Below are 23,774 nucleotides of genomic sequence, written 5' to 3' on the forward strand. Positions count from 1 at the left end.
CTCAGATTACAGATCCTGGCCATTCCCCATACCTTAGATGGGCCGCTTGTAGGATGTGGGAACACACTGGAAGCATCCTCACACCCTCCCCAGGTGAAGTCTGCACACTGGCTGAATATCTAACCTAAATAAGCAAAACCCAAGTCAGCTGATGAGGGCATTCAAATGCTGTGAGTCAAGTCACACCATCGTTGTTATTCAGTTGTGAATACTGAGCTACTCTTTCTGGCAACTACACGACCAATAGACCCAAACCCCTTTAAGGCCACGTTCTAGGCTGGGAAGAACCTAGAAGGTGACAGTTAGGGACTGAAAAGCTTCTCTCCGCTCCCCCCTCAGACCATCTCTACCGTCTTCCAACTTGTTCTCAACTTTTTCAAAACTGGATTTGACACCCGTACCCTAATGGGTTGCCACGGAGATGTGCAAAAACATCACCAAAGAGAGAACAACTTCCAGACAGCTGATGGATTGACAGCAGTGACGGCGGAATTAATTTGATCACTGTCGGCTAGGAAGGGGAAACTGGTGGGTCAGCAATGGAAGCTCCATAGGTAAGTGTCTGTCCATCTCAGCACTGACCGGGGATGTAAGGTCCACTGGGCAGGGGCAGCCCCACATCTTCAGCAGGTAGCCAGCCTGATGGACTAACACACACACCCTGCACCGAGCTCCCTTTTCCACGTCCATGCTCACTTGTAACCTCTGGATCACAAGCTGGTTTCCCAGGCACGGAGATGATCCACTGGTCAGGCCAACACAAGCAACCGATCCAGTTGGTAGTTGCGTTTTTCACTGTAAATTAATGAATGGTCATCGGCACGTGGTCTTACATCCCAGTTCTCTGTGGAACCTGACGGCACGTGTCTGTACTGTGACTTAAATCAACTGTGGCTCTTCTACCTGATCAAGTTTCTAGGCTACCGGCTGCGGCCCACTGCAGACCCTGTGATTCCTCCAGGGGCATGCCAGCTGGTCAGAACCCTGGTGCCAGTGCTCCTCAAACTCTCTGTGGTTGCGGACACATGTTTTGTTCATTTGTTGTTAAATTTCCAATCCCTGTGGACCAAAGCTTTTATAGAATTTAATAAAAATATATTACCAGAAAAATGAAATTTAAACAAGTCGTAGAAAGTACAAGCCCAATTTTGTTCTTAGATTCAATTGAATCCAAATTACTCTGTAATATAGAAGTTCCTTTTAAAAGTATAGAAGTTTCTAAATGCTTCATTCTAATTTATTGCTAATCTCAGGTCCAGGAATTACATTTACCTGGGAATTTGTTAGAAATGAAGATTCTTGGGCCTCATCTCTGGCCTCTCCACTTAGAGAGTCTGGGGGTGGGCCCAGCAGACTGTTGTAACAGGACTGCCACTGATTGTGACGCCCGCTCGGTTTTACGAGAATCACTCAACTGGAGTGAGTGTGCATCAGAAGTCATGAGCCTGAACGGCAAAGGGGCCAGGCAGGTACAGAAACGCAGTTTTGACAAGATGAGGATTATGAAGAATGGTTGATTCTCTCGCAAACTGTGGCCCGGATGTTCCAGATAGAAGCATTCAAATCCAGACACACACACACACACACACACACACACACACACCCCTCTGGTCAAACAAATCTTTACTGGCTAGTGGGGGACCCCTGGTTTATTGCTTTTTCTAAATGTGGATTTATAGTAATCTCAGCCTTGATAAAACAATGAGTCACTCTTTCCCAACAATGTTTAAGCTCAGATTATTACATATTAAATCCTAAGGGTAGGAAGGCTTATTCTTTTTGTGTGTGTGTGTGAGGAAGATGGACCCTGAGCTAACATCTGCCAATCCTCCTCTTTTTTGCTGAGGAAGACTGGCCCTGGGCTAACATCTGTGCCCATCCTCCTCCACTTTATATGGGACGCCGCCACAGCATGGCTTGACAAGCAGTGTGTCAGTGCGCGCCCAGGATCCAAATCGGCGAACCCCGGGCCGCCGCAGCGGAGCGTGCGCACTTAACCGCTTGCACCACTGGGCCGGCCCCCAGGAAGGCTTATTCTTGAGGTCTTTATTCTGTCACAATAATCTGTTTCCATTTTTAATTCTATATCACACTATTTTGAATTCTGAGACATTCTAATGCATTTTAGTCATCCTTGATTATTTCTTCTTTGATAGTTTGAAAGTTAATTCTTACCAATTAGTTTTAGAATAATTTTGCTATATTCCATAAAGTGTCCTGACAACACTTCAGTTGAAATTGTTAACTATTGGTTAACCATCAGTTAACTCTTAGTGACTTGGTGATGGGTTAGAAAGAAACAGGCTCTAGGTTCCATCCTAGCTCTGCTGCTCCGTGACTCTGTGGCTCTGGGCAAGACACTGGGCCTCCACTCGTGGACTGGCAACAGCCATGCCTCCCTCAAGGGCCCACTCAAGGAATTAATGAAACAACGCATGTGAATCACCTGAGAGTTCACAGGTTCTTCAAAACATCATCGCCCTTTCCCTTCCTCCCATCCTCAAACACTGCAGACCCCTTCTCTTCTCTATCAATTAACACTTTTCTCTATTCCCAGGGAGAGAAATGAAGAATACAACAATCCTGAAGGCGATCCATTTTCCCTCTGGACTGCTTGTCTATGACCTAATTATTTCATATGTAGTATTTTTATTACAACTATTTTTGGGTGAGTTGTACTGTGGTCATAAAATGTGACATATGATGATATAATTTCTGATTTCTTAGTTCTTATTGAAAGTTTCCATGTGTTCAACTAGAGAATACATTTTTATAACTTCTTATGTGTCTGAGAGAAAAATATTTATTTTCCACAGGCAACAATAGATAAATTAGACTACATCAAAATTAAAAACTTCTGTGCATCAAAGAACACAATCAACAGAGTGCAAAAGCAACCTATGGAATGGGAGAAAATATCTGCAAATCATATAAGGGGTTAATATCCAGAATATATAAAGAACTCCTACAACTCAATAATAAAAAACAAACAACCTGACTCAAAAGTGGGCGAAGGACTTGAATACACTTTTCTCCAAAGCAGATATACAAATGGTCAATAGGCACATGAAAGGTTGCTCGGTGTCACTAATCATCAGGGAAATGCAAATCCAAACCACGAGACATCACCTCACACCTGTTAGAATGGCTGTCATCAAAAAGACAAGAGACAACAAGTGCTGGTGGGCATGTAGAGGAAAGGGAACGCTTGGGCACTGCTGGTGGGAATGTAAAACAGTGCAGCCACTGTGGAAAACGGTATAGAGGTTCCTCAAAAAGTTAAAAATAGAACTACCATATGATCCAGCTCTTCAACTTCGGGTACATACCCAAAAGAATTGACAGCAGGGTCTTGAAGAGATATGTGCACACCCATGTTCACAGCAGCATTATTCACAGTAGCCAAGAGGTGAAAGCAAACCATGTGTCCATCAATAGATGAATGAATAAACAAAATGTGGTGTATACATACAATGGAAAATTATTCAGCCCTCAAAAGAAAGGAAACTCTGACACATGCCACAACATTAATCTAAGTGAAATAAGCCAGTCACAAAAAGACAAATACTGTGTGTAAATCTACTGTATATAAATACTCACATGAGATCTCTAGAGGAGTCAAATCCATAGAGACAGAAAGTAGAATGGTGGGTGCCAGGGGCTGGGGGGAGTGAGGAATGGGACTTTAGTGTTTAATGGGGACAGAGTTTCAGTTTGGGAAAATGCAAAGAGTTCTGGAGACGGATGGTGGTGATGGCTGCAGAACACTGAGAACGTGCTTAATACCACTGCACTGTACACTTTAAAATGGTTAGGATGGTAAATTTTATGTTTTGCGTATTTTAACACATTTAAAAAAAAAAAACCTCAAAAAACCCCAAGATGTCTGTTTTCCTTTCTCTGCCTTAGTTCTGACATAAGTCATAATTCTGCCTCACTGTTGGTCCACTCTGGCTTCAGCTCTAACTAAGGCCTGGGCTGGGGTGGCCCGAGCTCCAGGGAAGGGGGTGGTTCAGAGTCTGTGGGCTCATCCCGAGAATGGCTGGACCCTGGCAGAGGCAAGGCCAAGAGAGGACCAGAGGTATGCCGCGGAGACAGGGAAAGTCTCGTAAATGAGCTGGGACACAAGTTCTTGGTCAATTCCAGAGTAGGGGTGAGTTGTTAGAGCCGACAAGGAGCTAGGGAGATAGAGACTACGTCTTCCTTTCCCCCTCTCCTCGATGCTGCCAAGGGGAATTCATCAGAACCTTCATGCCTCCATTCATTAGTGGTCTGGATCACCCACCCTCACCGCATCACCGGATCCCGCGGCACCATGGCAGGAACCTGGAAGGCAGGGTTGACGATGTCCAGGAGCTGGCGGAAGGCGGAGAAGGCAGGGGACGGTGCAGTGGTCCTGGCCGCACGAGTCTGCGGGGGCAGAGTCCCCCCATCTCAGGGTGCAGGGTCACGGAGCTGGGGGCTCTGCAATGACAGGCATTTGCGTTCAACGCGCCTCCTCCCTTTCTGGGCTGTTTTTCATTCTGACAAAGAGCTTTCCCGGGGCCTTTGTGTCATTTTGTTTGTTCCACTGGGCTTTTGCTGAGCTAGTATTTTAACAATTTTCTTTCTTTCTTCAATGAGTGATCTTTTTAGCTTTGTTTCATGTTACTTCCTTGTATTTTTCACTGTTATTAAACGGGATGAGGAAGCAAGGAAAGAACTATGAGGGCCGTCTCTCCTGGACAAGCCTGTGGAGTTCCTTCCTCTCCCCGCTCCAATGCACATCTGTGTCAGACCCAGCAAAACCTAAATGCAGGGGCAATTTCTACCCTGAACATTCATCGGGCAAGCCATTCACAAGAACTGCTAAGAAAGAAAGAAATTCTCTGTCCTTTCCTGTATAATTTAAATATTTCATTATCATTTGTAAGCAATAATATTAGCCTCAAAGGCAGCTTGGGGAAATGGTTGGAATAATACCACTGCAACATTTTCAGAGTATGAGATCTGTAAACTAGAATCTGTGGTCTCTAACACAGATAACCACAGGACAGAGACAATCCGCTCGAGAAGCCCGGGCCATAGAAGGAAAACAAAGTAAGTGAAAAACAATTTCCAGAGAGCAAGAACCTTCTGGAGAAGAGAGTGTTAAATCTACAGTCAGAGGGCCCCCTGCTGATACAGCCCCTTTCCTATGGACCTGCCTCCCAGCAACCTCATTGCAAGGCAGGACATGGAAAGAACATCACTATTACACAGATATTTCCCACGCTTTCCTTTAAAACACTATCCTTCAACCCTGTGGGACATGTGGCTGTTATAACCTTATGGGACCTTGGCCTCAAACATGGCGGGCCAATAACGTTCTCCGTCCGCGGGGCCGCCTGCAGCTCTGTCTGGCCTTTCACTGAAGGAGCCCTGCCATCCCAGAGCCAGGCGCAAAGGGACCCCAGACTATTTGGTAATCCACTCGGGGAAATACAGGAAACACTACAGGTGGCAAAGCCGATCACTAATTCACCCACCTCATAAGTTTTTCATCAGTTAAACCTCCATCCATCTCTCCTCCTTGAAGTTGCCATTGGAACATGGATTCAACTGGAAACTTGGTTCCGTCTGTATAACCTGCTCAACTGACATTTCTTAATTCTAAAGTATCCTTTTACATCACAGAGTCACTCTCCCTGGAGTTGTGCGCTGTGGCAGCCCTGCCTCCTACATCCATTTCCATTCTCGTTAGCCAGGAGCCATCACTTTCACAGCTGCCTGACCTCAAGAAGCCTCCTTCTCCCCAAGATGATCAAGCCAAGGACTCACGCATTTCCTCCTGCAAGAGAATGAACGGCTTGACTCTAAACCTGACGGTCCCACTCTACTCGTGGAGATATACAACACTTATTCCTAAATTTCAAAAGGCCCCCGCTCTCACTGGCCCTGAAGGCTCTCAGGGTGCGCCCCACAGTAAGTCAGCCTTCACTGGTGCCACGATGCCTCCCAGGGAGAGGCCCACCCACCATCAGCACGATTTGCTGGTTCCTTTTGTCTCAAACCCTTTACCCCTTTTGTTGTGTTGTTAATTCTCAGATATTATTATTCTCAGTTTCCTCATGATGTAATTAACATACCGTAGTCCTGCCTTGTATTTTAACACATGACCTTTTGTTTTAAGTGCGTATGATTTATGCAGCATAATTAAGTTTACATCTGTTAGGACTGTTATATTTGGACCATCATCTATCATTCTTTATTTCCTCTTATTTTTGCTATTTCTTATTTTCCCTTAATACATGCTATTGATATACTCCTTTCTTCTTTTGTTTGAAATATGTTTGGAAGAAAGCATTGAGTGAAACTATTTCTACTTAAACCAAACCTGTACACCAACACACACACATACACTCAAGCACGACAATATTCGAATTCATTTTTCTGTTGAATAAAACCCCAAATCCTTAGACTTCTTTCTATGAGTGAAAAAGGACATTTGAGCTCTGGGCTTCAGCCTTCTGCATCTTATGTCATTCTCAGTTTTTGCACTGTTATTCTGAACCTTGTACTTTTCTTGGGAGTCAGAAACACATGTACTCAAATTCTGACTCTACTACTTAAGAAAGCAAGTTACTTAACCTCTCTGAGACTGTTCTCTCATCTGAAACAAGGGGCCTACCAGGAGGGTTTTTGAAGACTAAATGAAACAATGTATTGTACACAACTTGATACATAGTAGATGCTCCCTACATATTGGCTCCCTCCCCTCTTCCTCTCAAAGTTTTAGATCACAACCTCATTCTGCAAGGGGACTGTGCTCAGAGCACTGATCCTTCCTACTTAGTGTTTTCAGTCTCCCATCCTGAGAGCTGATACAACAGCCAAAATATGAAGAAATTCCTATTTTGGACCCAAACTGTCAGGGCAGTAACTATTTGGGGTTGGTGGGATATGTGAAAATCTTTCTTTAGTTTTCCCAAACAAACGACATCTTGCTGGATAATTCTTTCCATAAAGAGAACTGCAGATGCTACACGTCCTTGGGGAGCTCACGGTCTCATTGCGGCTGCATCCGAAATCAGTATTTTGAATGTTATCTGGCCTTTCTTCCAGATGTTTTCAGATTTCTTCCTCACTGAAGTTTAAAACTGTTATAAGTAATGTCTTGACATCTTTCACTAGATGTTAACTTCTGTTTATAGGTGAAGTCATTAATCAATTCTGAAAACACTTTATGCCTTAAATTGTTGATTCTTTAAAATTTATTTCTTCTATTGGCTCAAGTACTTACTCTATTATTTTTTTTTTCTTTTCTGCTAGAGGAAGATTGGCCCTGAGCTAACATCTGTGCCAGTCTTCCTCCATTTTGTATGTAGGTTGTGGCCACAGCATGGCTGACAAGTGGTGTAGGTCCGCTCCTGGGATCTGAACCTGCGAACCCAGGCCACCGAAGCGGAACGCGCCGAACTTGACCACTACGTCAGGGGGCCAGCCGCGTTATTCTATTATTTTTAAGTCAAAACACTGCTCAATTCTAGAAATGAGTCATTTTGGTCCTCCATTATTTACACACATTTACTAAAGCCATCTAATTTTGGATTTGATTCTGTAGTTAATAAGCATACTGTCCTAACTAACTGTTAACCAGTGTAAACTTTTTACTATCTCTAGAAATGTCCTAATTAATCTTCTTTCATATCATTTAGAGTACATTTAAGTCATTTTTTGAATTCTGACTGAGACATTTTGGGTGTTCCATATCAGACAATTTTAAAGTTTATTGTTCTTTATTTTTCTATTCTTTTATAATTTTGTTCTTTGGAATTGCAACATTTAAAAACTAGTTGGGGGGCCAGCCTGGCGGCACAGCAGTTAAGTTTGAGTGTTCCCACTTTGGCAGCCCAGGGTTCGCAGGTTCAGATCCTGGGTGCAGACCTAGTCACTGCTCATCAAGCCATGCTGAGGGGGCGTCCCACATGGAAGAATTAGAAGGACCTACAACTAGGATATACAACTATGTACTGGGGCTTTGGAGAGGAAAAGAAAAAAAGAGGAAGATTGGCAACAGATGTTAGCTCAGGGCCAATCTTCCTGAAAAAAAAAATTAGTTAGGTTATTTTGAAAATTTTTCTTTCACTTGTTTTTTGGATATTGAGGTTATGTTATTAAAGATTTTTGTTTGAGACATATTCATTGGCATTTTAATGAGTTTAAAATGAAGAAGGTTGTGATTAGTTTCCAGGAGGCAAAAATATTTCTACTTGTAAACTCCAATCTTTAAAATACAGGAATACTGTAGATTTTTTTAAAACTGATGAGAAAATTCTTCCAATAAGTGATAATCCTCATCTACCCTATATCTTGAGGCTTCATCTTCAAATGAGCCTGTGTTCAACAGATAAAATTATGCTTCAAAGAAAATTGAGATGTAAAGACAACAATTAGTTTCTTCTGTTAAGATCCCACTTTTAACTAAGTCTTGGCTGATCCAGAACTGAGAGAAGAAACAATACGTCTAAGCACACGGACCTCAGAGTGCTGCCTGGTCTGTGACGGCCTGCCGGGCTGGAACAAGGCCCGTAGCACAGAGCTTGGCCCAACATTGTCAAGTCAGCTAACCACACCTGTCCCTGAGGATGGAGATATGATGGCTGCGTAGTTTAGTCTGAGAATAAGTTTTAGCACTAAGAGGAGAAAAGCTATTTATTTTTATATTTATAGTACATCTAGCCATCTAACCAAATTTCCAATTTCAAAGGAAACAAAACTCTTATATACTGAGAAATGCATTCTAAAAGAAAGGTTAGTATTTATTTGAAAACTATTATAAATTTTTTTTTTTTAAAGATTTTATTTATTTATTTTTCCCCCAACGCCCCAGTAGATAGCTGTCTGTCATAGCTGCACATCCTCCTAGTTGCTGTATGTGGGACCCGGCCTCAGCATGGCCGGAGAAGCGGTGCGTCGGTGCGATCCCGGGATCCGAACCCGGGGCGCCAGCAGCGGAGCGCGTGCACTTAACCGCTAAGCCACGGGGCTGGCCCCTATAAAATATTTTTTAAAAATATAAAACAAGATTGAAGAGAAACATGTTTCGTGAATGGAAGAAACTAAATATAAAAAAAATTCTTTCCAAATTAATATGTGATTTTAATGCAGTTTTAATCAGACTCTCCAATGGTCGTTTCCCCCATAGACTATAACAAAATGAATTTAAAGTTTATATGGAAAAAAAAGCCAAATAATACCAAGAAATATCAAAAGAGAAGAGTGAAATGGGACTCAGTTGCTTTTCTGTATATTAAAACCCAAAACAAAACTATTATAATCAAGACAGTATCACATTGACACAGGAATAGAGAACAGATCCAGGAAATACAATGCAAGGTACAGAAATTGATACACGTATATGTGAAAGTCTATGACCGAGGTGGCCTTTCAATTCCGTGGATAAAAGAGGGTTTTAACACAAAAGGTGTCATCAGACTGGCTATACATTGCAAAGAACATAAAGTTATGTTCATACTTCACACCATACACAAAATATATTCCAGATGGATTAATATACGTATATAAAAATGAACCAGTGAAAGTATTGGAAGAGAGTTAGGAGGATATCTATGTTACCTTGGAGAGGGGAGACCTGCCTATGCCAGAGAAGAAGCCATTAAGGAAAAGATAGATGTATGTGACTGGATATAAAAAGGGTTTTTTTGTATGGCAAAAAATACTATAAACAAAATCAAAGACAAAGGATGGACTGGGAAATAAGTAACTGCACCCTACAGAGCAGAAAAAGCGTCACTATCACTAACAAACTAAGAGCTGCCTGCAAAGCAAGGAAAGAGTCAAAGAACTTGAGAGAAGTATGGGCAGAGGATAAGAAATGACAATTCCCAGAAGAAGAAATGCAAAATAACAATAAGAGCATGTGAGAAGATGCTCAACCTCACCAAAGTCCAAGGGAATATAAATTAAAGCAGAATACGGCTCTCCACCCAGTAGAGTAATAACACCCCGTGATGCCAGAATACAGAAAACAAGCAGTCTGGTGCTTGCTAACAGGAGCCTGAACTGGTACAACTTTTCTGGAAAGAAATCTGGCAACACTGTTTAGAATTTGAGACACGTCTGCCCTTTGACTCAACAAACCCCCCTCAGGGGGTCAACCAGAGCGAAGCGCTGGTCATACGGACAGGCCAGTTAGAGGAGACGCAGCCACACCAGGGAGACGACGTGAGCCTCTCTCCACAAGGGACAGTGCCATCAGCACTGTGCGGCCACAGACGAGAGTCAGATCCACACCTCCAGCTGGGTGAATGTCTCACATTCGTCATGGAAACCTAGCTGCATGGTGATGCTTACATCTGAAAAATCCTCAAAGACTCAACACTCATGCATGAAATTTCTGGTCTGTGTGTGACTGAACTGTACGAAATTGATGATATTCAACTGCTTTTGATGTAATAAAACGTCAATCTCATAAGTCTCAACCTAACATACGTTCATGACATATTTATGAGCATGAGAAACAACTTGGAGCAAGGCACCCCAGGGCGTTAACACTGGTTATCTGGGGAAGGGAGAAAGAAGGATGGAAAGGCGAAATGAACACCTTCTTCATACATCTTGGCACTGTTCTACTTGTTAAAAAGTTTGAAAATTAAAAATATCTAATAAAGAAAAAATATATAGAAAAATAGAAAATAAACAAGACTCTTGGGCTGAATATTACTTAAAACATATAGCTAGGGGCAGAATCTAGATATAATGGTCCATTAAACTTTATCAAATGTAGTAAACAAAACCAACTTATTTTCTCGCCTCTTTCACCAAGATAGTTCAAAATAAAAACCCAACCAATTCTTTATTATTTCAAAAAGAATTTCAGAACATATCTGCAACAAAACTAGTAAAAATGAAAATTCAGAGAACATTAAATATTGACAAGAGGAACAAGAGGTGCACTCTAAAACAACCTGCCCTTACCTAATAAAGCTGAATATCGCATATTCTATGACCTAGCGACCGAACTCCAAGCGTACGTCCTAGAAAAACTCCAGGCTGAGGAGAGGAGACAGGCACAGGATATGCAGAGCAGCATTTTCATGAAAGCAAAAAGCTAGAAGCAATTCGAATGCCCCAAATGGGTGGAACAGATAAACGGTACCTTTCCTACAGCGGAAGAACAGCAGACAACTAACTAATACTAGAGAGCGGTGGAAATGAGCGAGCTCCAGCTACACACACCCACCTGGAGGAACCTCAGAACACAATGTCGGGTGAAAATCCAAACCAGAGGAAAAGCTTGATCCTATCTCAAAATCAGACAACACTAAACAATATAAGAAAAAGCAAGGGAATGACAAATAAAAAGTCCAGATTATGGCTTGCTAGGAAGGGGGAGACAGGCAAGGGGTCAGGGAGAGGCAAACTGGAGTCTTTGAAAGTGACACATCAATAAAGCTGGGGAAATGGAGACGGAGAAGGTATGTGTGTGTGTTTCACTAATAGTCTGTAATGTGTGTGTACGTGCATGTATTCTTTTGATGTCTGGTATATTTCACTCATGCACGCCTGCACACATATGCACACACGCACAGAAAGAATCCAGGTCAACGTCTGCTCGTGCCTACAACCCAGCCTCTTCCTGGAGAAGTCACCTAACCATCTTCCAGGCACACTCTGTATCGCAGATGCTAATATATAAATGAATGGATATATTCCTAGAGCAATACTCAAAGGAACATCCTGAGAGGCATGTCCTTCCAGGGCCAGGTAGAAGTGCAATTCCTCTCATGCAGCTTTTGTAGTGCACCAGAAGCTGGAGAGAATACAACAGAAAACCTTTCAAGTCACCTTGGGAAAACTTTATTTGCTAAGTTTCAGCAAAAAGCAAAGGTAACATTTCTGAGTAGAGTTCCATGGGTTTCACTTTTACCCTGGGTTGGTATCTTTCATTCACTTGATGATTTAAACTAAATGACACCAAAACTCAAACCTTGGCTAGTAAGGTTTTAAGAGCAGGGGGAAAAAAAGGCTTTTCTCAGCTCCAAATGGTGAGTACGCAGGAAACATGGCTTCACTGGGAGGGGACAGGTGCAGTTCTATTTCCAGACACACAATGCTGGTCCTGGGCCACAGCTGCTGAGCAGCTACACGCATTCTAAATATGGCGGTGTTTCCCCAGGTGGAGGAAGATGGGTAGAAACGGAGGAAGTCTGTGCCTGCCCCCATGCTCCACAGCTGCTTGAGACCAAAGCCGTACCTCCACGGGAATCACCGCTAATTCTGAGCTCCTGGCTTCTTTTCCTTTCCAAGGATTATTTTGAATATTTGGATGTCTACTTTACTCCCTCTGTTCTGTCTACTGCTGTTAGGAGTCTGGTAAATAATCTGATTAAGCTAAGATGCTTTACTGACAGGATATCCTGTATCTAGTTTACAACTAAGGCTAGAGGAAAGGCTGATTAGACAATCCGAATGCAAGTTATTTTTAAAGGAAGGAAAAGACAAAAAAGCCAAAGTGGCCACAGGCCCTTTATCATCTCAAGTAAACAAAAACAATACAACACTGAACGACCTCCCCAGACGCGGCTTATTCAGATGTGACACTTTTACTTCCCAACGCCAGCAAGTTCCACTTTGTGCTCTAGACCTGGAAATGCAGCTGCAGCATGTTCATGAGGCAAACAGCCTGAAGTCTTCCCTTTAGCAATCGAAAAAGGGACATTAAATTAATTGCTGCTCTTGAATGTTTTTCCCCTAGTGAAGTTTTACAGATTGCTCTTTAAAAATAACAGCTTTATTGAAATATAGTACACATACTACAAAATTCACTCTTTTAAAGCATACAGTTCAGTGATTTTTAGAATATTCACAGAGGTGTGCATCTATCACCACAATTGAATTCCAGAACACTTTCATCACCCCAGAAGAAAACCCACACCCATTAGCAGTCACTCCCCACTGCCCCTCCCCCAGCCCCTGCCACCCCTAATCTACTTTCTGTCTCTATAGATTTGCCTGCTCTGAACATTTCAGTAAACGGAACCATATAACTCGTGACCCGTTGTGTCTGGTTTCTTTCACTTAGCATAATGTTCTCAAGGTTCACCCATGTTGAAAGCATGAATCAATATTTCATTCCTTTTTATGGCAAATCATATTCCATTGTATAGATACGCCACCATTTGATCCATTCATCAGTTGATGGACATTTGGGTTGTTTCCTCCAGGTTGCTGACTTATGGTGAAGAACAAAAGAAAGCCTCGGAAGCTGAAGGAACTGAACTTCCGCTTAAAACTGACCCTGAGCCGGGGGCTAACAAACACGATTACTGCTCTGTCTGCATTTACATCCAACTGTAAACACGCTGTTCCTGGAGAAAGGCAATGGAAATGCCAACTGTGGTAACATAGAATACGTGAAAATTTTTTCTTATACTATTAATAAGAAAAGAAGAAGGGAAACAATTAAAACAGAATTGAGTAATATCCTCCAATAGACGAACAGGTAAGTTGTGGATACCAATCCAACACATACTAGGCAGTAACACAAGGAAATAACTATTGATACAAACAACAGGGATGCATCTCCCTGTAACTGTGCTGAGCAAATGAAGCCAGGCAAAAATTAATACATAATATACGATTGAATTTATATAAAAGTCTAGAAAAGGCAAACTCCTCTAGAGCGACAGAAAGCACATCAGTGGTTGCCGGAAGACAGGATGGGAAGGACAGGCTGTTATTGGGCGTGAGGACACCCGATATGTTCATTACCCTGATTGTGACCATGGTGTCATGGGTGTATCAGTCAAAACTCTTCACTGTAAATATGTATCATTTATTGTATGTCAATCATATTGTATGTCATTATGCCTCAATAAAGCTATTAGGAAACAATGTTTTGTCAAAAAAGTGAGTATACCCCCCAAAAAAGAATTAGAATGACTACTGTGTGGAAAACGTTGCCTTCATTTTCCATATATGGTTTCAATTAGTTTTGTAACAAGTCAAATTTTTCTTGTTTACACACGAGGAAACTTGAGATTGAGAGAGTTCAGTCATTTGCCAAGGTGGTCGACATCGGTGTTAAGCTGGGACCTCTTATTCTTTTTTGTGTGTGTGTGTGAGGAAGATCAGCCCTGAGCTAACATCCGTGCTCATCCTCCTCTTTTTGCTGAGGAAGACCGGCTCTGAGCTAACATCTATTGCCAATCCTCCTCCTTTTTTTTTTTTTTTCCCCAAAGCCTCAGTAGATAGTTGTATGTCATAGTTACACATCCTTCTAGTTGCTGTATGTGGGACGAGGCCTCAGTATGGCCAGAGAAGCGGTGCGTGGGTGCGCGCCCAGGATCCGAACCCAGACCGCCAGTAGCGGAGCGGGCTCACTTACCCGCTAAGCCATGGGGCGGGCCCAAGGGACCTCTTATTTTTAACCCACGTTCTGTCCACACTGCCTCTCCTGCTCCTGTTAAAGACCCCACTTTGTTTTCTGGAATCCCTGGGTCCCAGCATTTCCCAAGTCGGGGAACTTTCTGGCCCAGAGAAGAGATTTACACGTCAGGGTGGGATTCTGATTTGTTCTCTTTTCCCTATCATTGGAAGCTGCAACAAATCTCCCTCCAATTATAGGGATTTATCTGATTCAGTTGATCTATTCACTTTCAGTGGATCAGAGTGGTTAATCTGGATTAGATCAAGGCAAGTAATCCTGGTTCCTGGGTCAAAGAAAATAATTCATCTGAGATTGAAAGCAAGCTGGACAAAGCAGAAAACGGGCCTCTCCACCGATGGCCGGGAGTTGTGCTCTTTGGGACAATAGTCCCTCCTTTGATCACAGGAGTCCCAAGAATGTGGACTGTTCCAAGCTACTCTTAGGTAGCTGCTACTTTTGCTGCCCCTCCCACTACACTTGAACTCTCAGTTGAGGTTGCTGTCCTGTCTCTGAGCAGGACACGCGTGGGGGTGGTTTCACACCTCTGTACTCCCCCAGATCATCTTTCACCACGCAAACAACTGGACTCCCTCCAAATGCCTTCATTGTATTTGGGCCCATTTAAACATGGGCTGTAACCGGGGTTAAGTGAAATTAATGAAAAAAAAAGTGAAAGTTGGTTAAAAAATTTTTTTGTAAGAGAGCTAGATCTGGGTGTGGGAGGGGACCATTTCTTTCATGCAAGACTTTCATAATGAAGGTTAACTGTGCAGGATATCTTCCATTTGCCCCCCAAATCCATTCTCCATTCCGTTCCACCCAGCCCTGTGCCCTAGTAGACTAAACTGCATGGATTCAGCACAGGTTTCCTTTTCTTTGCCTTCCAGTTGGGTTTGGTCAACAGAGAGCACAAGCAGATCAGAGGGAGGGAGGAGAATCATGGCAGGGTGCTTGATTCCTGGAATCTTTGCCTGCAGGGTCACTGTAACCAGCTACACCCCTTTCCTGGAGGCCACAGCTCCATCACGAGGTCCTTCCCCCCAGCCCTCATCCCTTGACCCATCCCAGTGGGTGGTAAAGCCACCTGGAGAGGGGTACCATCCCTTGCAGTTTCCCTGGACTCTGCCCACACCCTTGTAAATAGTGTCTTTATTAAGCTTTCCTAAAATTAATCAGTTTGAGGGTGCCAATTGTTCCCAACACAGCTGACATTTTCTGAGGACTATGAGTATGCCTTATTCAGAAAATGAACTTATTCCAAGTCCTGAGTTTATATAAAAACACTGACATTCGTGGGGTTGATATCAGCCCAAGTGAAGACACACAACAGCTAGGTGGGATGTGGAGCACAGTGGTCAAATAGCACCGATTCACCTACTGCACCGGCAACTGTGTAAGGCAAAGACATTTTACGAGATTTACGAGAGCAGGGAAAGTGGCAGATACATTTCTCAGGTTTTTAAACTCTGAGAGATGTACATTTCCAGGTTGCTATATCATGCTGCTTCATGCTTGCAAATCATATTTCCACGGTGCCTTCAACCTTTTTACAAATGCTATTCTATTTAGAGCAAGACTTTAAACCAGTTTTGGGGGATTCTAATGATCAAGAATGGAGACAGAGATGTTTGCTGCAATAAAAACTGCCTAAATGGCAAATCTAAGAAAGAGCACAGATTTCAGAGGTACCGTCTGTTTTCCCTCATTGAGAAGAATCATCATACAGTGTGAAAAATGCTGTAAAAGTGAAGTGACGTTTCCTGTCATGCATAAGTTATCATCTTGAGTAGATTTTGATTATTTATAGCTTATGTCAAAGATATAAGCCCACTAAGGAAAAAGATGGATCTTGATCCCATCTAAGCCCCAAACAGCTAACCTCTTCTCCCTGGAATCACCCCAACTATATCACTTGCAAATGAAGTATAGCTAGAATAGCTAATTGAAGACTGATTTTCTTTGTTGATTTTTCTCTGATGAAGCCAAAATGTCATTTAGCATGCATCTGTAAAGCTCTTTTAAGTGAAAAAGCTAAAATGTTGAAATATTAATATGGTGCTCTGTTTATTTTTCTTATTTTATTTATTTATTTTTTTGGTTTTATTTATTTTTGGTTTGAGTTAGTGTGTCTGTTTGTCATAGAATAGGGCCGCAGACAGAAAAGAGAAACTCACTGTATTAACCTGCGCCAGCCAGGTAAGACCCACCTTGTATTCACTGTAAGTATCTACAGGAAATTTAGAGTATTTGAAAGGAGATATCAAAAGATCTGGAGGACTCTGGCAGCTTCCCCTTAATTCTGCGTGACACCAGATGGCTCTTACAAAGCTCTCACTTCCTCTTTTCCAAATGAACGGCAACTCCACCCTTTCGACTTTCCTAACTCAACGCAGCATATCAGTGAATAATACCACCTTGCGTTTGTGCAGCATTTTACAATTTACAAAGTGCTTTCCAATTCATTATCTGCACTGATCTTTACAGGAGCTCAGCTACAATCAGGGCACGCGTCATAACCCCCACTTTACAGACAAGGCAGCTGAGACCTGGAGATGTCTGTCAGGACTCCGCTAGTAGCAACTGGAATTAGCTTGGGTGAGAAATGGAAATGTGTCGGTTCTGGGTTCACAGACTCCAGTTGTGACCGAACTCTCTCCTTCCTTCTTTTCTCTCTCTTGCTTCCCCTCTGTACATCAGACTTCATTCTCTCAGCAGATTGAAACATGACCTGACGTGATTCTTGCTGCCTTGAGACTAGAAAGAATGGGACCTCTCCTCCCTCAACTTGAGTTGGAAAATTCCAGAGGAAGAACTTACTGGCCCCTGCTGGGTCTGATGTCCACCCACTGAACCAAGTCCTGTGGTTGGTGGATGAAACACTATGGCTTCCCCAGCTTGGGTCAAGTCCCCACCCAGGTGGACAGTATTACCCAAACAAACAAACAAAACAGGAATCCACACAGCAGGTGAGGAACTTGTGAGAGAGTCAGCCAGCCTAACTTGTAAGGACTGTGTTAGGTAACTCGCCCACGGGGCAGAATCAGGACTGCGAGCCCAGCACCTTCCCTTCACGTCACAGCCTGTCCCTGCGGGAGCCACAGAAGTGTTAGGACCCTCTGTCTTCCTCAGTTACCCTGGGGTCTCGCTCAAGACTAAAACTCGGACAAGCCTCGGATTCTAGTCCTGATCCTGTCTCTCATCAGCTGAATTCGTGGGCAAGTTTCCTAACCTCTGGGACCACAGCTTCCTCCTTTGCAAAGTCAACAACTCCTGCGTCACAGGGTCATCAAAAGGATAAAGGGAGATAACTGACTCCAGATGACTTCGAAAATTATACAGAACGACCTTGAGGTTTATCATTGAAGTTCCATACGTGGATGTCACGGAGGCTGAAGTTAGCACGACTCTCCTCGGCTGTCCTGACCACAGCCCTTGCCATTAGCACACTTTGTTCTGACATTTTTACTCTCTCAGTTTTAAAGGCACATTTCAAAAAAAAGCCTCAAGCAGTGTCTCAAAATGAAAAGATTTAGTGCAGAGAGAAGCTTAGGAACAGATGGTTTAATGGCACTTAACACACTCGCGTTTCCAATTCAGATTAACTGGAGGACGGAAAATTCTGGAAGACACACAAGAAACTATGAACAGTGGTGACTTCCAGGGACTGCGGCTAGAAGTTGGTGTTGGAAAGGAGCTTCTATTTTTCATTTACTCCTGTCTCTACTACTTGAGTTTTAAAAATCTTACATATATATTCCTTTCACAATACAAAAACTTCAAAAGCCTGGTTGTCAGAGGAAAGGAATACAGTATGTAAGTGTCTGACTCATAAAAAGCTTTCAATACGTTCTTGTTTATTGATCAAAATAGATGTCTAGGGGCCGGCCCCATGGCATAGCGGTTAAGTGTGCATGCTCCGCTGCTGGCGGCCCGGGTTCGGATCCTGGGCGCGCACCCATGCACCGCTTGTCAGGCCATGTTGTGGTGGCATCCCACGTAAAGTAGAAGAAGATGGGAATGGATGTTAGCCCAGGGCCTGTCTTCCTCAGCAAAAAGAGGAAGATTGGCGTGGATGTTAGCTCAGGGCTGATCTTCCTCACAAAAAAAAAAAAAAAATAGATGTCTAGTGACCACCTATCTAGCAAAGTAAAATCAGCTTCACTAGAATAAAAGCCAACTTTCATCTCCGTGAATGCAGGTGTTTTCCACTAATCATACTGTGAGGAATGCTCACCACCACCTGCTGAGGACATGGTTGTAAACTCTTACACCTGCACACAGCAAAAACGAAACCCCCTTTCTTAATTCCCGACTATTAAGTACAGCGTAAGCCGCACCTCGCGACGCTGTTGCCGTTGCTCCTGTGAGCACACGTCTTAGGAACATCAGAGGATGCTGGCTTCCTGGAGCCATTCTATTTTACAGCTGGGGGTTGCGTGATATTTTCTAAGAAATTAAATGTTACATGGCGGCATACGCCAAAGCTAAAAGACAGATTTAAATAGGATTTTTAAAAATGATGCAATAGCTACGACGTTTGGATGCTGTGCACCAGCAGCGTGCTGTGCTGGTTGCCTAGTTACATCTGCAGAGAGTCAAAATCTTTGTCTCTAAATCTAGAAGGAATTAAAAGCCTTAAAGTTTCATCATTAAACCAAGAATTGTGTGTGAACCCCTACAGAGTCATCCCGTAAAACAGTCCCCATCAGACTGGGATCAGGTGACAGCCCTTGGGCATGTCTAAGGACATATCTTGATAAAAGGTATTTCTTTTCTTTTTTTTTTTTTTGTGAGGAAGATCAGCCCTGAGCAAACATCCATGCCAATCCTCCTCTTTTTGCTGAGGAAGACTGGCCCTGAGCTAACATCTATTGCAAATCCTCCTCCTTTTTCTCCCCAAAGACCCCATAGATAGTTGTATGTCATAGTTGCACATCCTTCTAGTTGCTGTATGTGGGACACCGCCTCAGCATGGCCCGGCGAGCGGTGCGTCGGTGCACACCCAGGATCCGAACCCGGGCCGCCAGTAGCGGAGTGCGCGCACTTAACCGCTAAGCCACGGGGCCGGCCCATGGTCTAAAAATTAAACAGGAGTGTATTACAAAGGATGAGCCTTCAGAATTCCAGAATGTGAAGATAGGGAGAAGCAGTCTTGTTTTTTCCTCTTGAGGTTCAATCAACATTTTTTTGTTGGGAGAGGGTTATCTCATAACATAAAATCCACCATTAATCATTTTAAAGTGCACAATTCAATGGCATTTAGTACATTCGCAACGTTGTGCAGCCGTCACCTCTATCTGGTTCCAAGTCACTTCTGTTATCCCAAAGAAACCCTGCACGCAGAGCAGTCATTTGGATCTTGTTTACATTTACTCTGTAATTTCTCTTTGGAAAAGAAAACAAGAATCTGGGTTTAAATAACAGCATAAGGGTTTGATCTGCTTTCATTTCTTCTGGAACTTGTTAGATTCACAAAAGAACAGCAGAGGTTCCAAGCTGGAATTAGGCTAGTCTTAACAAAATGAAACCAGGATCGAGAGTCCTGGAAGGAAGGAACCCAAAAAAGGAAGTGGGGAGAATATCAAAATAATTCACAATGCTATCCAAGACCTTCGCTCATCAGAAACCCAGATCCTTCCTCAGTGACTGATGGTTTCAATCTTATTTTGGACATAAAAAGAAGTGAAAGAGAATTCCTTGTACCTATCAACTAAGATACTTTGGAAGATGGGAGATAATTAAATACATTAAAAAAAAAAAAAGACTGCCAGCTCCTAAAAGCCAAATGCCTATTCTGGGGCAGCTGACGAGTTGCTCTTTCCAGTACACTCACAGTCCTCTGTGTCCCAGTAGCTTAGAGAACAAAAACCTCCAAATAAAGGTCACTAAAATGTAAGGGACGAGGCCCTAGGACCTTCAGCACCCCAATTTCTCAGTCTGGCTTTGCTGCGGGTGACGTGGGCGGTGTGTTAACGAAGCAGTGAGGACGGGCTGAGCCAGAGCCTTACCCAGAGGCAGCTCGGACAGCAGGGCAAGGAGCTCACATCTACCCCAGGAGGTCAGGAGGCATCAGGTTCTTAGAGGTGGCTTAGATTCCAAGACGTTATCCACTCCAATCCCCTCACCCTCGGACGTTCAAGATAGGCTTCCTAACACTTAGCTATTCCTGAACAGTCTATGCTGTCTCTTAGGAGGAAAGTTCAATTTTGTTACACAAAAGGCAGGATTCAAGCTAAGAGAGCTCCGTGCTGCTTGGCAGACTTGGGTTTAATAATTTCCATACATGCTGACGTGCTGAAAAAGACTCAGTGAGTTCCTGTGGTCCCCTCCACAGCGAAGTGATTAAAGCTGTGATCATCACAGGCACCGTGCGGGAGGGAGCTGGTGACACTGGAAAGCCGTGAGATGTGACGTTTCATAAATGTTGTTGGTTCTTCTTAGTTCTGAATCTTAGGTGTTTTTTCAAAGTTGGTTTGGGCGAACTTGCACATGTGGGTACCAATTTTCCAAGAGTTCGATTCTCCCCTATCTTCAACCCAAACCCTGAGGGTTGTCGTCATTATTTAGTTCAGTCAAAATTTCTATTTTAACAATTCATCGACATGACAGCCACTTTCCACTGGAGCTACCGTTAGGCATCTGGGGTGACCAGCTGAACCAATTTGCCTGGGACTCTCCCAGTTTTAGCACTGAGAGCCTGTGTCCCCTGACACCCCTCGGTCTTAGACAAACAGGATGGTTTGTTACCCTACCGCTAGCCCTAGGTTTGGTATTCACATCTCCATTGCTCAAATGTCTAGAGGTGGATAGAAAGGGGATTTGCTAAAAAAAATAGCTGAAAAAATTTAAAATCTCCACCAAAAATTTCTGGCTGCATTCTACTCCAGAGATGGTTTTCAAAAATAACCCAGTGATGCATTTCATTCACGAGGCAAGAAATGGTTTCTCACTTTGGGGGGATGACCTACCTAATGTACAGTGGAATTAAACCATACTTAGAGATTAGCTATAATAAATACCACTACAGTGAGGTTTTGAAATATTATGTTATTTTTTCCTCCAATTTCTACATTTTAGAGCCTAATAAATAAAGCATATTATGAGAGGCAGACATAACAGCATAAAATAAAAATCTCACATTTCTTTGGCGCTATTCAAAGACCTTGGAACCTGCGCACCATAGGCAGACTCTCCAGAGCTGGAGAAACGCCAGAAGCAGGACCCTCTCCAAGGCTACACCCACAGAACCAGAAAGTCTGTCCAAGGAAGGTGCTGTTGGACTTCAACCTATGCACTTGGTCCAGAGCCAAATACTCGAAGAAAAAAAGCCTTCAGTGCCTGTATCTACAAAATAGGATTTGCAGAGTCAAGATAAGAACTTTCTTCATCAACCTGGGAAGCCTAAACCTTGTCAACCCTATACAATGAAAGGTTAGATAATCCTACCTCTGCTACCAAGGCACTTCTCCCTTTCTGAACAATTGATCTCTTTTACTTAGTAGTAGGCAGAATAATAGCCCTCAAATAGGTCCATATCCTAATCCCTGGAAGCTGTGAATGTGTAACCTTACAAAGATAAAGAGAAGATGTGATTAAATTAAGGACCTTGAGATGGGGAGAGTATCCTGGATTATCCGGGTGTGCCAAATCTTATCCCACGGGTCCTTAAAATGAGAGAACCTTTCCTAGCTGAGCTCAGAGTTAAGACAAGTGACTACGGGAGGAAGACACACAGATGCAGTGTTGTTGGCCTTGAAGGTGGAGGAAGGCAGCTCTAGAATTCTCCCCAACGCCTCCAGAAAACAATGCAGGTCTGTTGATACTTTGCTTTTAGCCCAGTGAGATCCCTGCAGAATGGTAAGATAAAAATTTGTATTGTTTTAAGCCACTAAGTTTGTGACAATTTGTTACAGCAGCTGACAGGAAACGAATACATCCTTCGTCACTGGTGCTATTCAATTTGCATGATGCCTGAGTAGAATTTTGCTTTAAACCCCAATATTTGACTATTTCTTACCGAGTGTTTAATTTGCTTCTCTGTAAAAACTTAAAAAAATAGATTTGATATTAAAGCAAATACTCTCAGAATCCCTCCAACAGTGCAGAACGGGTTCCTTTGACACGTCTACTTCGTTTGGTTTCTTTCTTTAGTTTGTTAGCACAGAGACCACTTATGTAAGGAACCACTGAGTGTGACTGAAACCAGTAATTTTGCATGAGGCAAAAATGCTCACAGGTGAGAGTGGAAAATGACACATAACCTCTTTCAAGTTGTGTGCCAAGACTCAGGGGTTCTCAACGTCTCCCTAGGGCGCTCTGCATGTCACAATGACAGGAAGATGCCCTTGGCCTTTTGTGAGCCAAGGATGAGGACACCAAAGAGGACAATGAAGAATTGTCCCATTCAACACGCCAGTAACCTCCAGGAGAAACTCTGCTGGGACTAGTTTGAAACATGTGAGTACATTCATTTGCATGAAAGAAACCAACACAAACAGCAGACAGAACATCACATACTTATCAAACAGTCTTCTTTATCAGTAATATTTGATAGAACGGAGGGATGGCTCAGCCCTCACCTGTAAGAGACTAAGGACTTGACTCCAAAAGAACCTCATAATGGGGTAGCAAGAGCTATAACTGGTCTTAAAAACGCACACACTCACAAGCCTTTCTTCTAATAAGCTCTGGGCCAGAGATTCTCATCCTAAGAAGTTTCTGATTCTAGTAAATACTAAATATTTGCTGATTGAGTACATGGGTGAAAGACGAGCTCCAGTAAACTAAGTCAGGTTATAAGTAGGTTTTCTTTTTTATTAGCATTGTGCTATAGCCGCCAAATAGTTATGTAAATAAACAATTAAAAATCCAACAGCCAAACTCAAACCACTGCCATACAGTCCGATGGGGAAAGAAGAGAAATGGGTGGGGTGTAAATGAAATCATACTGCCCATGAGGTGACAGTTGTTGAAACTGAGTGATGGGGATATGGAAGTTCACTACATTATTCTCTCCATTTTGGAATATGCTTGAAATTTTCCCTAATGAGGTTAAATTTTAAAATAAGGAAGAAAATCCGAGTCACTGCTGGTTGGGGAGGGCTAACACGTCATCACCTCTCTCAGCAGCACGGCAACCTTCTGCATCTACACCAGATTCAAATGGCTTTAGCAAGTTTCAGCAGCCAAGTTGGCTTCTTCGAGAAGAAATCTCAACAGCATTAGTTGACCTTTGGTTGTTATTGTTGTTGTTGCTGGAAGAGCCTTACAATGTTGACAGCCCATCCACTGAGCACAGGGTGTAGCCTCCTCTGATCTAATCTACTCTGACATCTCCTCACACCTGGTCTGTCTTCAATGG

At 43.0% G+C, this 23,774-nt stretch overlaps 1 protein-coding gene across 7 annotated transcripts in view; it reads right to left on the reverse strand.

The window, feature by feature from the left end:
- Positions 1-23,774, reverse strand: part of GNG2 (G protein subunit gamma 2) — a 110,556-nt gene that overhangs the window by 70,136 nt on the left and 16,646 nt on the right. For 2 of the 7 annotated variants that reach the window (XM_087421577.1, XM_087421581.1), the window contains exon 3: positions 4,327-4,464. The exons of the other annotated variants lie outside the window; for them this stretch is intronic. The gene's annotated coding sequence lies outside the window, so the exon portion shown is untranslated. The remainder of the gene's footprint in view (positions 1-4,326; positions 4,465-23,774) is intronic. 7 annotated transcript variants of the gene reach the window in all.

This window comes from Ceratotherium simum, chromosome 3 (genome assembly GCF_057802395.1).
Source record: "Ceratotherium simum simum isolate JZ-2026a chromosome 3, ASM5780239v1, whole genome shotgun sequence".
Lineage (NCBI taxonomy): Eukaryota > Metazoa > Chordata > Mammalia > Perissodactyla > Rhinocerotidae > Ceratotherium > Ceratotherium simum.